This window comes from Eretmochelys imbricata, chromosome 1 (genome assembly GCF_965152235.1).
Source record: "Eretmochelys imbricata isolate rEreImb1 chromosome 1, rEreImb1.hap1, whole genome shotgun sequence".
NCBI lineage: Eukaryota > Metazoa > Chordata > Testudines > Cheloniidae > Eretmochelys > Eretmochelys imbricata.
The window spans coordinates 54,751,948-54,764,769 of NC_135572.1; the positions used below are offsets into that span (position 1 = coordinate 54,751,948).

General features: G+C 44.8%; 1 long non-coding RNA gene across 5 annotated transcripts in view; it reads right to left on the reverse strand.

Annotated features, from left to right (window-relative positions):
• Positions 1-12,024, reverse strand: part of LOC144261261 (uncharacterized) — a 46,342-nt gene extending 34,318 nt beyond the window's left edge. For all 5 annotated transcript variants that reach the window (XR_013345196.1, XR_013345195.1, XR_013345197.1 and 2 more), the window contains exon 1: positions 11,375-12,024. This is a non-coding gene — a long non-coding RNA (uncharacterized LOC144261261). The remainder of the gene's footprint in view (positions 1-11,374) is intronic.
• Between the last annotated feature and the right edge of the window lie 798 nt (positions 12,025-12,822).

Below are 12,822 nucleotides of genomic sequence, written 5' to 3' on the forward strand. Positions count from 1 at the left end.
GCCCCCTGCCCTGAGCGGCTCATGGCAGGGGGCTGGAGCGGATATGCCGATTCCACCCCCTTTCCCAAGGTCCTCGGAGCAGGGAGCAGACTGCGGCTCCACTTTTCCCTCTCCCACTCTGTAGCAAGGGCCGTCAGCTGATCAGTCGCAGGGAGCGAGAGAAGGAGGGGCAGGATCCCTGCATGCTGGGGGAAGAGGCCGGGGGAGGGGGAAGCTTGCCTGCCTTGCAAGGAGAGAGTGGGGGGGCGGAGAAGAGCGGGCTGGGCTGGGCAGGATTTTTAATGGCACGCTGCTGTAGACAGCAGCGTGCCATTAAAGATCGGCTAGCGTGCCGTCTTTGGCACGCGTACCGTCGGTTGCCGACCCCTGGTTTACACAAATGGCACACTACTGCTCTTTCATTATGGACATGGGGGAACAGTTTCAATAGGATTGAGGGAGCTCTCACAGCAGAATATCCCTTAGCTCTGTGATTAGAACACTCTCCTGAGAGGTGGGAGATCCCCCTTTCTCTACCTTAGGTAGAAGGGGAAATTGAACCTGTGTCTCCCATATCCCAGGTGAGTGCTCTAACCACTGAGCTAAAAGTTATACAGTGTGCAACAGCACCATCACCTCCTCCTCTGTCTTGATTTTGAATGGCATCCGATCTGGTAAGCATGCCAGAGGTCACCTACCACATTGGGCCCTGCATGTGACTTAGGTGGCCAAATGCCTGTCTTTCCCTAATTCATGAATTGCTCTGGGGCTTAGGTGGGAGATAGGCGTCCAGATGCCAAGAGTGAGGCAGCAATGAGTAAGCCCAGAGACAGAAACTGCGACACTGAAACCCCTTGGCAAAGAGTCTCCTGTTCTTTGCAAACTCCCCTCAGCTCAGACCTGGAAAACTCACTACACCAAACATGTCTTACAGGATATTTATCCATAAAGAGTAACATGTAAGGTATCTACAGAAATCTTGTAACTTGTCAAGATTCATAATCATTATGAGGTGGAAGTATGGGCAATATTTAAGGAATTATGTATTTATATTGCAGGTATGCTTTATGGACTTAGAGTGAAAAATATTCACCAGGGATAATGTGTCTCATTGATGCCCATTTGGGCAAAGGAAAGTTGTCACCGCACCCCTAGTTAGCCAATGAAGTGCCTAGCCTTGCTCGCTCCCAAGATTATCAATTGAAAACCATCAGAAACAACTATAAATGATCGAAACCTCTTGGAGGTGAAAGAGGAACATTACAAGACAGGAGTTTGCCCGATCTGTGAATGGAAACAAAAGACTGTTTTCAGTATAATACAGAGGAGGGAGAAGCACTGTGTATTCATTCACTCAGGAAAACCCCTGGTGGAGGGGGATGCTTTCCTGAATGTTTGGATCTTGGCTTTTGTCAAACCAGCCAGATCTGCAATAGCCTGATTTTTGAGAAAAAAAGCCTACTTTATTATATAGGAAAGATAGGTATTGATAAGTGTAGAGCCAGATAAGCATTTTATGATTTTGTTTTGTCACCAGGTGTTCCCATCACTTTCTCTCACTTCTAGGTAAATCGTAAAAAAAACCTACACCTGTTTTATTATAAGTAAGGCTACGATTTAGTCATGGGTATTTTTAATAAGTAATGGACAGGTCATGGGAAATAAACAAAAATTCATGGCCCATGACCTCTCCATGACTTGCAATATAAATACCCATGACTAAATCTTAGCTGGGGGGGCCACTGTCTCGGGGTTCTGGGGGGAGCCGCTGCTCTGCGGGGCCTAAGAGGGCTGCTGCTCGGGGGGGTACTGCTGGGGGAGGGTCGGGGCTGCTGTTCTGGGGGGTCCTCGGGAGCCACTGCTTTGGGGGGGTGGGCCTGGGGCCAGCAGCACCAGCTGCCAGGAGCTGCCGATCCACAGCTGCTCTGGCCATCCATGGGACTGCTGCTGGGGGACACCGAGGTGTGACTGCTCCCGCCACCCCCGGGATGGCTGCTTAGGTGGTCCCTGGGGCCAGCCACACCGGCCGCTGCTTGGGCGGTCCCTGGGGCCAACCGCCTGGGGCCACCCAAGCAGCAGCAGATGCGTCTGGCCTCAGGGCAGCTCCAGCAACAGCTGATGTGGCTGGCTGTGGGGCTGTCCCCAGGGCCGCTTGAGCAGCTGTCCCTGGGGCCAGCCACACCGGCTGCTGCTTGGGCGGTCCCTGGGGCCAACTGCCTGGGGCCACCCAAGCAGGAGCAGATGCGTCTGGCCTCAGGGCAGCTCCAGCAGCAGCCGATGTGGCTGGCTGTGGGGTTGTCCCCAGGGCCACTTGAGCAGCTGTCCCTGGGGTCAGCCACACCGGCTGCTGCAGAAGTCACGTAGTTTGCGGAAAGCCATGGAATCCGTGACTTCCGCAACCTCCATGACAGACATGGAGACCTAATTATAAGTACTCACAAGTGCTGTGTAGTTTACAGGAGCCATGGTTTAAGATAAAACTAGTAAGCAGGTGTACACTGCATCTTTTGAGTGCAACGGATCTGGAATTTCTGTGAGTAGCCAGTGTCAGGAGCTTGATATCATAGGGGAAAGATTCAAAGGGACTTGAGTGTACCTACAGTTAACATGCCTGCCAGAGGAGAGTGCTTGAGCAGCTGAAGGGCTGGCAATGCCAAGGAGCCGACACGCAGATGTCACAAGAATGGCTCCTTCTCCCTGGAGGCGGGGAGTAACAAGGTCATTGGCGGTCCTGGGTACCTTGAAAATTGTCTCAGAAACTTAGGTACCAAGTGACTTTAGGTGGCAGGTTTGGCAAGAGTTTTGTATACCATTCATATGTTCACTTGTTTTAAAAACAAGCATTCATATATATATATCAAAAGAAATTATTATGTACACGTATCACTGCCAAAAATGTCATAGTGCTCATTATCATACATGACAAAAGAAACATGAATCAATCTGGGACACCTGGAAAATTTAGAAAATAAGTGACATTTCATAAAAATACATGAAAAAATGTCCTGGTCCCTTTATACGCTTATGATGGCTTTTTCCATTCATTATAATTAAATTTCTGGTCCAAGGTCAAAGACTATCATAAATGAGATCACAGGACTACAAGTTCCACTTGGTCCAGCCATTTTTCCTGTAGGATGCTAAATATCCTTCTGACTCATTTTTTAAAATCTCAGTAATCAACTTCTCTTAGCTAAAAAATGTTACTGGCCACATGCGGAAAACTACATCATCTACAACTGATGAATGCATTCAGTATTCTTGCTTTGGAAGAATATAACTGTTTGCTTGGCAGTCAAGTATCAGAACTATATATGTACGTGGACCACCCTTGTATTAATACGTAGAAAAGAAATTTTGCAATGTACAAGACCTAGTCTATGGGTATGTCTAACTCGCAGCTGGCCTGTGGCAACTGACTTGTGGGCTGTTTAACTGCAATGTAGACATTCCAGCTTGGGTTGCAGCCTGTGCTCTAGGGCCCTGAGAGGGTCTCAGGGTTCAGGCTGCATCCCAAGCCTGAACGTCTACAATTAAACAGCCCCTTGGCCTGAATCCTGCAAGTCTAAGTCAGTTGGCATGAGCCACCACAGGTGTCTAATTGCACTGTAGACATACCCTAAGATTCTCCATTTTATCTGATCCTGGAAGGATTAGATTTTTATTGGTGAATGTTGGTAAACATCAATTTCATTGTACATGCACAAATCAATGAAAAAACATTTTAATCAATAACTGAAATTTACAAATAGGCAAAGTAAGAAAAATGCTGCTTGATAACTTCTTAAAATTTGATTTAAGGATATTTACTTTATATAGTTTGACATGTGATGTTGACATTTTGTGTTTTAATGGTTATAAAGTTTTAATTTTTGAATCTCAATGTCTACTTTCAATAAATAATTGTCTGTCCCCTCTTACTGTCTGTCCCCACCATAATTTCCCACACCAGTGAAAATGTAAATCAATTGCAATTAAAAATTCTTATAACCCATACTTTACAAAATTCGATACATTTAAATTGATAAAAATTAAAATAAATGTTCAAAAATAAACATTAATATTATTCATCAAAATAATTTAAAAAATTGAATTCTACCTACCCTAATTATGACTGATATGATTAATCATTATAACTGTCTATTTTGTTTGATTTGACAAACTATTTTTGTACATTATTTCTGACACATAAATGAGAGAACTGTAAGGATAATTTTAATTGTGTTTTGCTAAATAAAGATTACTGCGATGCGTTCATTCATATAATTGTCCAAAATACGCAAATGAAACCATTGTGTTCCTCATGTTTTATTTTCTTTTGATTCTGTCATATTTTGAAGAGACACAAACACTTTGTGCATGGCAATTTTTTTTTTTTAATGTTTAGATTTAAACATATAGACACACACTGTTATATTGTATTTGCTTTGATCTTTCTCTGGAAGATGAGGATAACTTTCTGTCAACTGCATTGTGTTCTAGTACAGCAGAATGCCCTATTTTATAAAATAAGTGGGGAATAAGTTCATAAACTCAAATAGTTAATTGAACATCTCAAAATTACAGTAAATGTGGTGCATCACTTTCTTCTCATCCTTCAAACCACTCCAAAGTGATTTAAGGCATCGAAATACAAGGGGATGTTGAATTGTTAATTACCATCACTTTCATAGAATCATAGAATATCAGGGTTGGAAGGGACCCCTGAAGGTCATCTAGTCCAACCCCCTGCTCGAAGCAGGACCAATTCCCAGTTAAATCATCCCAGCCAGGGCTTTGTCAAGCCTGACCTTAAAAACCTCTAAGGAAGGAGATTCTACCACCTCCCTAGGTAACGCATTCCAGTGTTTCACCACCCTCTTAGTGAAAAAGTTTTTCCTAATATCCAATCTAAACCTCCCCCACTGCAACTTGAGACCATTACTCCTCGTTCTGTCATCTGCTACCATTGAGAACAGTCTAGAGCCATCCTCTTTGGAACCCCCTTTCAGGTAGTTGAAAGCAGCTATCAAATCCCCCCTCATTCTTCTCTTCTGCAGGTTAAACAATCCCAGTTCCCTCAGCCTCTCCTCATAAGTCATGTGTTCTAGACCCCTAATCATTTTTGTTGCCCTTCGCTGGACTCTCTCCAATTTATCCACATCCTTCTTGTAGTGTGGGGCCCAAAACTGGACACAGTACTCCAGATGAGGCCTCACCAATGTCGAATAGAGGGGAACGATCACGTCCCTCGATCTGCTCGCTATGCCCCTATTTATACATCCCAAAATGCCATTGGCCTTCTTGGCAACAAGGGCACACTGCTGACTAATATCCAGCTTCTCGTCCACTGTCACCCCAGGTCCTTTTCCGCAGAACTGCTGCCTAGCCATTCGGTCCCTAGTCTGTAGCGGTGCATTGGATTCTTCCATCCTAAGTGCAGGACCCTGCACTTATCCTTATTGAACCTCATCAGATTTCTTTTGGCCCAATCCTCCAATTTCTCTAGGTCCCTCTGTATCCTATCCCTCCCCTCCAGCGTATCTACCACTCCTCCCAGTTTAGTATCATCCGCAAATTTGCTGAGGGTGCAATCCACACCATCCTCCAGATCATTTATGAAGATATTGAACAAAACTGGCCCCAGGACCGACCCTTGGGGCACTCCACTTGACACCGGCTGCCAACTAGACATGGAGCCGTTGATCGCTACCCGTTGAGCCCGACAATCTAGCCAGCTTTCTACCCACCTTATAGTGCATTCATCCAGCCCATACTTTCTTAACTTGCTGACAAGAATACTGTGGGAGACCGTGTCAAAAGCTTTGCTGAAGTCAAGAAACATTATGTGATTTATTTTTCCATCAGGAAAAACAGTTCATATAACTGGTCATTCATAAGATTAGTGTTTGTAAAACCGAGGGTCTACTATATAACAATGAATAAAATTAAAATTACTCTTAAAAAACAACGAGGAGTACTTGTGGGACCTCAGAGACTAACAAATTTATTTGGGCATAAGCTTTGGTGGGCTAAGACCCACTTCATCAGATGCATGGAGTGGATAATAATACAGTAGGAAGATATATAAACACAAAGAACATGAAAGAATGGGTGTTGCCATACCAACTGTAACAAGACTAATCAATTATGGTGGGCTAATAGCAGCAGGAGGAAAAATCACTTTTGTAGTGATAATCAGGGTGGCCCATTTCAAACAGCTGACAAGAAGGTCTGTGAGAGTAAGGGATTGTCATTCAAGATAGGTTGTAGATCCTTGATGATGCACTGGAGAGGTTTTACTTGGAAGTTGAAGATGACAGCTGATGACGTTCTGTTACTTTCTTTTTTGGGCTTGTCCTTTAGTAGGTGACTTCTGGGTACCCTTCTGGTACCAGAATTCAATACTAGAATAAAATACCCACCTGCTGAAGTGAAGAAACAGATTGACAGAATCAGAAGGGTACCCAGAAGTCTGAATAAAGACAGGGGATGGGTCAAGAACTAAAAACTAATTTCCCCATGCTAATTTTCCCCCTACTGTTACTCACACCGTCTTGTCAACTGTTTGAAATGGGCCACCCTGATTACCACTACAAAAGTAATTTTTCCTCCTGCTGATAATAGCCCACTTTAATTGAATTGTCTTGTTAGACAACATAAGGCAACTCCCATCTTTTCATGTACTATGTATATATATCTTCTTACTGTATTTTCCACTCCATCCATCTGATAGAGTGGGTCTTAGCCCACAAAAGCTTATGCCCAAATAAATTTGTTAGTCTCTAAGGTGCCACAAGTACTCCTCCTTGTTTTTGCTGATACAGACTAACACGGCTACAACTCTGAAACTCTTAAAAAAGGCATTTCTCTTCAGCAATAGCAACAAAATATGAAGTTTCTAGGCCAATACATTTTAGACATATCAGGAGCTAAAAAACTGTTGGAAAACTTTTCAAAAAGAAATCTACAGCTGCATTTCCAAAACTCCACACCATGGGCCAGATCCTTTCCCGTGACCGAGCTCAGATTAGTGCTAGAGTAATGGGGAGGAATTAGGGAGCTGATTATGACTTCCTGGTTCTGAAGACTGGTCTGCACCAATTCTGACCTGAATTAGATCTTCTCTAACTTATGCCACTTGTGTAGCATTTTAAATGGACACTACACCACTGGATGATAGGCATTGCAAACCTCTGCTACTCCATGTGTGATATGACTAATACATCCAGGTTGTGAAGGGAGGTAATGTCGCTGGTGCAGGAACAGCCCCTGTCAGTTTTGTGGGAGCACAGAGTTCTACACCAGGGAAATTCCCTGCTGACCACTTACAGCTCAAATCTAGATCCATAATTAAAAAACCCTTTAGGTGCAATTCTCCACTGCTTTGAACCTTGTGTAGTCTTATTTCTGGGCAGCAAGTATAAAATGCTACCAAATCAGAATAGTAGCCTCTTAGACCCACCTGGCACATGGGTAAATAATTAGTGAAGGATTGCAACCAAAGGATTGGTTTCAGAGTAACAGCCGTGTTAGTCTGTATTCGCAAAAAGAAAAGGAGGACTTGTGGCACCTTAGAGACTAACCAATTTATTTGAGCATGAGCTTTCGTGAGCTACAGCTCAAATTATGGGATTGGCCAGCATGGAATTGCCTTGGTGTAGGAGAACACCATAGGGTCTGATTTATTTATTTATTTAACCAAACTTTCCAGAAAAAAATTTCACCCTGAGATGAGATGCATCATGTAAAATTTCAGGAAGAAGAGTTTCGTTTTGCGGAAAGGAAGGGCAGGACTGAAAATAATACAGCTCGGTGTAAATTTAACATTAGTAAGTAGATTTCAATAAGGTAAAAACTTTGTGCCTATCCTATTTTTATTCTACATCCTGATTGTCCTGTTTAACTTCCTTTTCACACAGTTAAAACAGACCTATTTAGGTGGATATCTTTATATTACAGGCAAATGAGAAGAAAAGCGCCTTTGTTCTGCAATCTTTAGGAGTAGCCTCCCTCTTCCTGTTTATTTTTTAACACATTAATTACAACTCTAACTATTATTTTAAAGTACTGCATTGGTTTTTATTTCTTTAATTCAAATATATTCACATCATGCTCTTCAGAGGGGTATTTCTGTTGTTTTGTGGAGGGGTTTTTAATCTCTTCTGCCGAACACTTTCCATTCTGCTGGTTTATTTCGATTTATTTGTTTGAATCTCTAATAGTGCCTTCCAGTTAATGTATTATAATTACACACTGCGAGAAAAGCCAGCTAACTATCTGTGCCTCATTTCTATCACACAACACAGTCAATACCTCAAGGGTGTGTAAATAAGAAATGCACAAAACATAAATACAATAATGAACCTCCAACTCTAGAATTGCTGCGCCAAGTCTCACTCATTCGGGGAAAGAGAGGAGACTTAGTTGGGGGTAGATTTTAGGGGTTTTTGTTTACAATATCTCTGGAAATGAGACGGAATTTGCTGTGCATAATTAAATGACACATGTAGCATTCCGCTCTAGTCCATCCCTGGCTGGATCTGTATATGGAATAACTCAATATTCCCTGGTTGGCAAATTCAGTTCATATCCTCCTATTCAGTATTAAAAAAACCCTCACTCGGCCACTCAAAGTAAGCAATAGTGGTATAAATGAATTTAAACAAGTGTACAAGACCTAGAACGCAATGAACTAATAAAATGCCACTGTCTGGCAACGACAGAGCAAGCACTTCTCTGAGAACACTTTAGGTCCTGAATCTAATTTTAAATATCCCAACTCTGGGGCTTGCAACAAGTGAGAAGACTATGCCACAATGTAATAGATTTCACTACAAAGTTCTTTTGGCATTATCTCAATTGTTCCCTTTCTCAGTTTCATCCCATGAGCCTGAGTTCTTATACCTTTGTGTACCTCAGTAAATTAATTTCTCCTTGGTGTTTACATTTTTGTCATCTATTATCATGTCCCTCTGTTCAGTCACTGCTTAGCCAATTTGCACATATTTAACTCTTTTAATCTTTCCTCATACATCTCAGTCGTGGTTAACCACCTGTCAAACAATTCATCCCAGTTTGTGCTACAGCTCCTGAAATAACCTTTCTCCACAGTGGGATACATTGTGAAAACCATCTAACTTAAAACTGTGTATTACTGCCTATGACCATACCCAGTTGCCTTCTGAGCAAAATATATTGGCAATAGCAGAGTTCATGGAATCTCTGGTTCTTAATTTCCAGATTATAGAAACTCTACTTGAGACAGGGATTTTGTTTTGTTGATGCAGAGGGTGCAGAAAGGGAACACTTGATGCTATGAATGGTCTGGTTAGAAAAGATTTATAAACGAGAAAGTTTGCACAGTGTTTCCTAAAGGTGGTCAGATTCTAGAACAGGGATGGGCAAACTTTTTGGCCCGAGGGCCACATCTGGGTATGGAAATTGTATGCCGGGCCATGAATGTTCATAAAATTGGGGTTGGGGTGCAGGAGGGGGTGAGGGCTCTGGCTGTGGGTGCAGGCTCTGGGGTGGGGCCAGAAATTAGTTCAGGGTGTAGGAGGGGACTCCGGGCTGGGGCAAGAATTGGGGTGTGTGGGGGGGGTGAGGGCTCCAGCTGGAGGTGCAGGATCTGGGGTAGGGCTGAGGATGAGGGGTTTAGGGGGTGCTCCAGGCTGGGACCAAGGGGTTCGGAGTGTGGGAGGGGGCTCCAGGCTGGGACAGGGGATTGGGGCACAGAGAGGTGCAAGCTCTGAGGCTGGGGGTGCAAGCTCTGGGGTGGGACTGGGAATGAGGAGTTTGGGGGTGCAGGAGGGTGCTCCAGGCTGGGATCAAGGGGTTCAGAGGGTGGGAGGAGGCTTCAGGCTGGGGATTGGGGAGCAGGAGGGGCTCAGGCTCCAGGCAATGCTTACCTCAAGCAGCTCCTGGAAGCTGCGGCATGTTCCCCGTCTGGCTCCTATGCATAGGCAAGGCCAGGCAGCTCTGCGCGCCACCCCGTACACAGCCGCCACTCCTGCAGCTCCCATTGGCAGCAATTCCTGCCCAATGGGAGCTGCGGGGGCAGCACGTGGGGCAGGGGCAGCTTGCGGAGCCCCCTGGCTGCTCCTACCCGTAGGAGCCGGAGCGGGGAGATACCGCTGCTTCCAGGAGCTGTGCAGAGCTGCAGCACATGCATGCAGAGCGCCCCCAACCCTGCTCCCCAGCAGGAGCTCGAGGGCCAGAATAAATCAGCTGGTGGGCTGGATGTGGTCTGCGGGCCATAGTTTGCCCACCCCTGTTCTAGCATCATCTAAATTCCTCCTCTGGAAGTTCATTCTCCATCCACAGTCTCTCAACTCTCTCTTATCTTGCTGAACCCTACTCTTGGCTGAAAACTTGAAATGACCACAGTGAATGAAAAGTGGCAGAAAAGATCATTTTAATCTATAAACAGGCATGTAAAATTACTGTTGAAAAAACTTCCCACAGAATGTAGTCACCACATATCTAAACAGTTTGTCTCAACTAAAAACTGATGTTTAAGGGTTTTCTAGGCTTCTGGTGATGCTACAAAATGGTTTTACTAAAAGAAAGTGTATATATAGATATGAACCACAAACTATTCTTTGGATGGGTTCGCTTTGACAGGATAAAATTGCCAATGCTTTTGGACAGGCTTTCCTGGAGAGCACCTAGTAACTTGCTTACACCTGGCAGGGGGCATAATCCATCATCACATTTCTGATCCTGAAAGATTTTTTCTTACCATCCAGACAAAGAGAAGGAATCAGAAGCCATTTCATGGCTGTATCCTGAGCCACTCCTGAGATGTGAATCTAGGGTCTATTTTTTTCCCCCTCCTCAACATGTCAGTTTCCTCTTTCACCTTATTTCTTCTACATCTCTTCTTTCTTTTTGCCTTCTATCTAATAAGACTCCAATTCAGAAAGCTGTGACAGATTTAATTTTGCAACAATTTTGCCGTGACCAGTTTGGAAAGCAATAAACGATAACAAGCAGCCTAATCTGCAATGAAAAATTTACCTCCCACAAACCAGTGAGAGGAAAATAAAAGCAATTTAGCCAAACATTTGCCAGAGGAGAAAAAGCCAAAATTCAGAAATGGCCAATTGGGTCACACGCTGTAGCCTCTGATCTTCTAACAACTGAACAACAAGTACTAGAGACAAAAAGCTGCATTTTCTTATGTTTTCCTATTCTTTCACAATTATTGATTTAGTCTGTTTTGTCCCGAGAAGAAAACTGATTAAAATTTTACGAACAAAAAAACCTGAGAGCTAGTACCTAAAACTTATTCTCGTCTTCTAAGCAAGAGTATTTGATACCATTCAAGAATGTCAGGCAAGGAGTTCACATTTAAAACATGCTATAGAGAGAACACAGGAATTGTTAAAATGAAGACAATTTTGAATTGTACCTGTTTTTAGTAGGTTTTGTTTCTTTTCTTCTGTCTTTTTTTGGGTTCATTTAATGAATGTTGAAAAATTATCATTTTTTGTTTGTTGAACAATCAAAACCAAGACCAAAGCAACCAAACCTAAATTACTGATAGTTTGCAAATGGCACAAAAATTGGGGTAGTAGTGAAGAGGAAAGGTCACTGATTCAGAGCAATCTAGATTGCCTGGGAAACTGAGCACAAGCATGTGTTTTAATACAACTAAATGTAAATGTATATATCTAGGAACAAAAAATGGTGGCTATACTTACAGGATGGGGAACCTCTATGCTGAAAAGCATAAGAACAAAAGAGCAGTCATACTGGGTCAGACCAAAGGTCCATCTAGCCCAGTATCCTGTTTTCTAACAGTGCCAATGCCAGGTGCCACAGAGGTAATGAACAGAACAGGGAATCATCAAGAGATCCATCCCCTGTTGCCCATTCTCAGCTTCTGGCAAACAGAGACTTGGGAGCAAGTATCAGGGGGTAGCCGTGTTAGTCTGTATCCACAAAAACAACAAGGAGTCCGGTGGCACTTTAAAACCTAACAGATTTATTTGAAAAGGAGGACTTGTGGCACCTTAGAGACTAACAAATTTATGTGAGCATAAGCTTTCGTGAGCTACAGCATCCGATGAAGTGAGCTGTAGCTCACGAAAGCTTATGCTCAAATAAATTGGTTAGTCTCCAAGGTGCCACAAGTCCTCCTTTTCTTTTTGTGATACAGACTAACCGGCTGCTACCCTGAAACCGGAGATTTATTTGAGCATAAGCTTTCGTAGGTAAAACCCCCACTTCTTCGGATGCATGGAGTGAAAGCTAGAGGCAGCATCCCTGCCCATCCTGGCTAATAGCCATTGATGGCCCCACCCTCCAGCAGCAGTGACTCTGAAAAAGATTTGGGGGTCATGGTGGATAATCAGCTGCACATCAGCTCCGCGCCTGACGCTGTGGCCAAGCGCTAATGGGATGCTCGGCTGCAGAAACCAGGGACTCTCAGGCAGAGGCTCTAGTGGGTCCCGGGGCCAGTGCTGCTCGAATACTGCGCCCGGGCCTGAGGGCCACAATGCCAGGCGGCTGCTGGCGGACTGGAAAAGAAGTCCTGCCAGCTGCCCCGGGCAAGTCACCCACCGGCCGCACAGGGAGGCGAACCCCGCCCCTCCCCGCGAGGACCCTGCCAGCCTGGGAAAGTCCTTCCCGACCCCGCCGGGCTGCTCCTCGCACCCCGCCCCGCCGCCCCCGCTCTCTGTGCACCGGGCGCCCGGGCCACCGCGGGAGTCGGGGAGCGGGTGGGCTCAGGGGGCGGAGCCAGGCCCCGGGCCTCGCCGCGCCTCACAGCGGCAGGACCCAGAGTGGCTGCCCCCGCCGCTGCCTGACGAGGACCCGCTCCCTGGCCCCGCCCCCGCCGGCTCAGGGTCCCGCTTG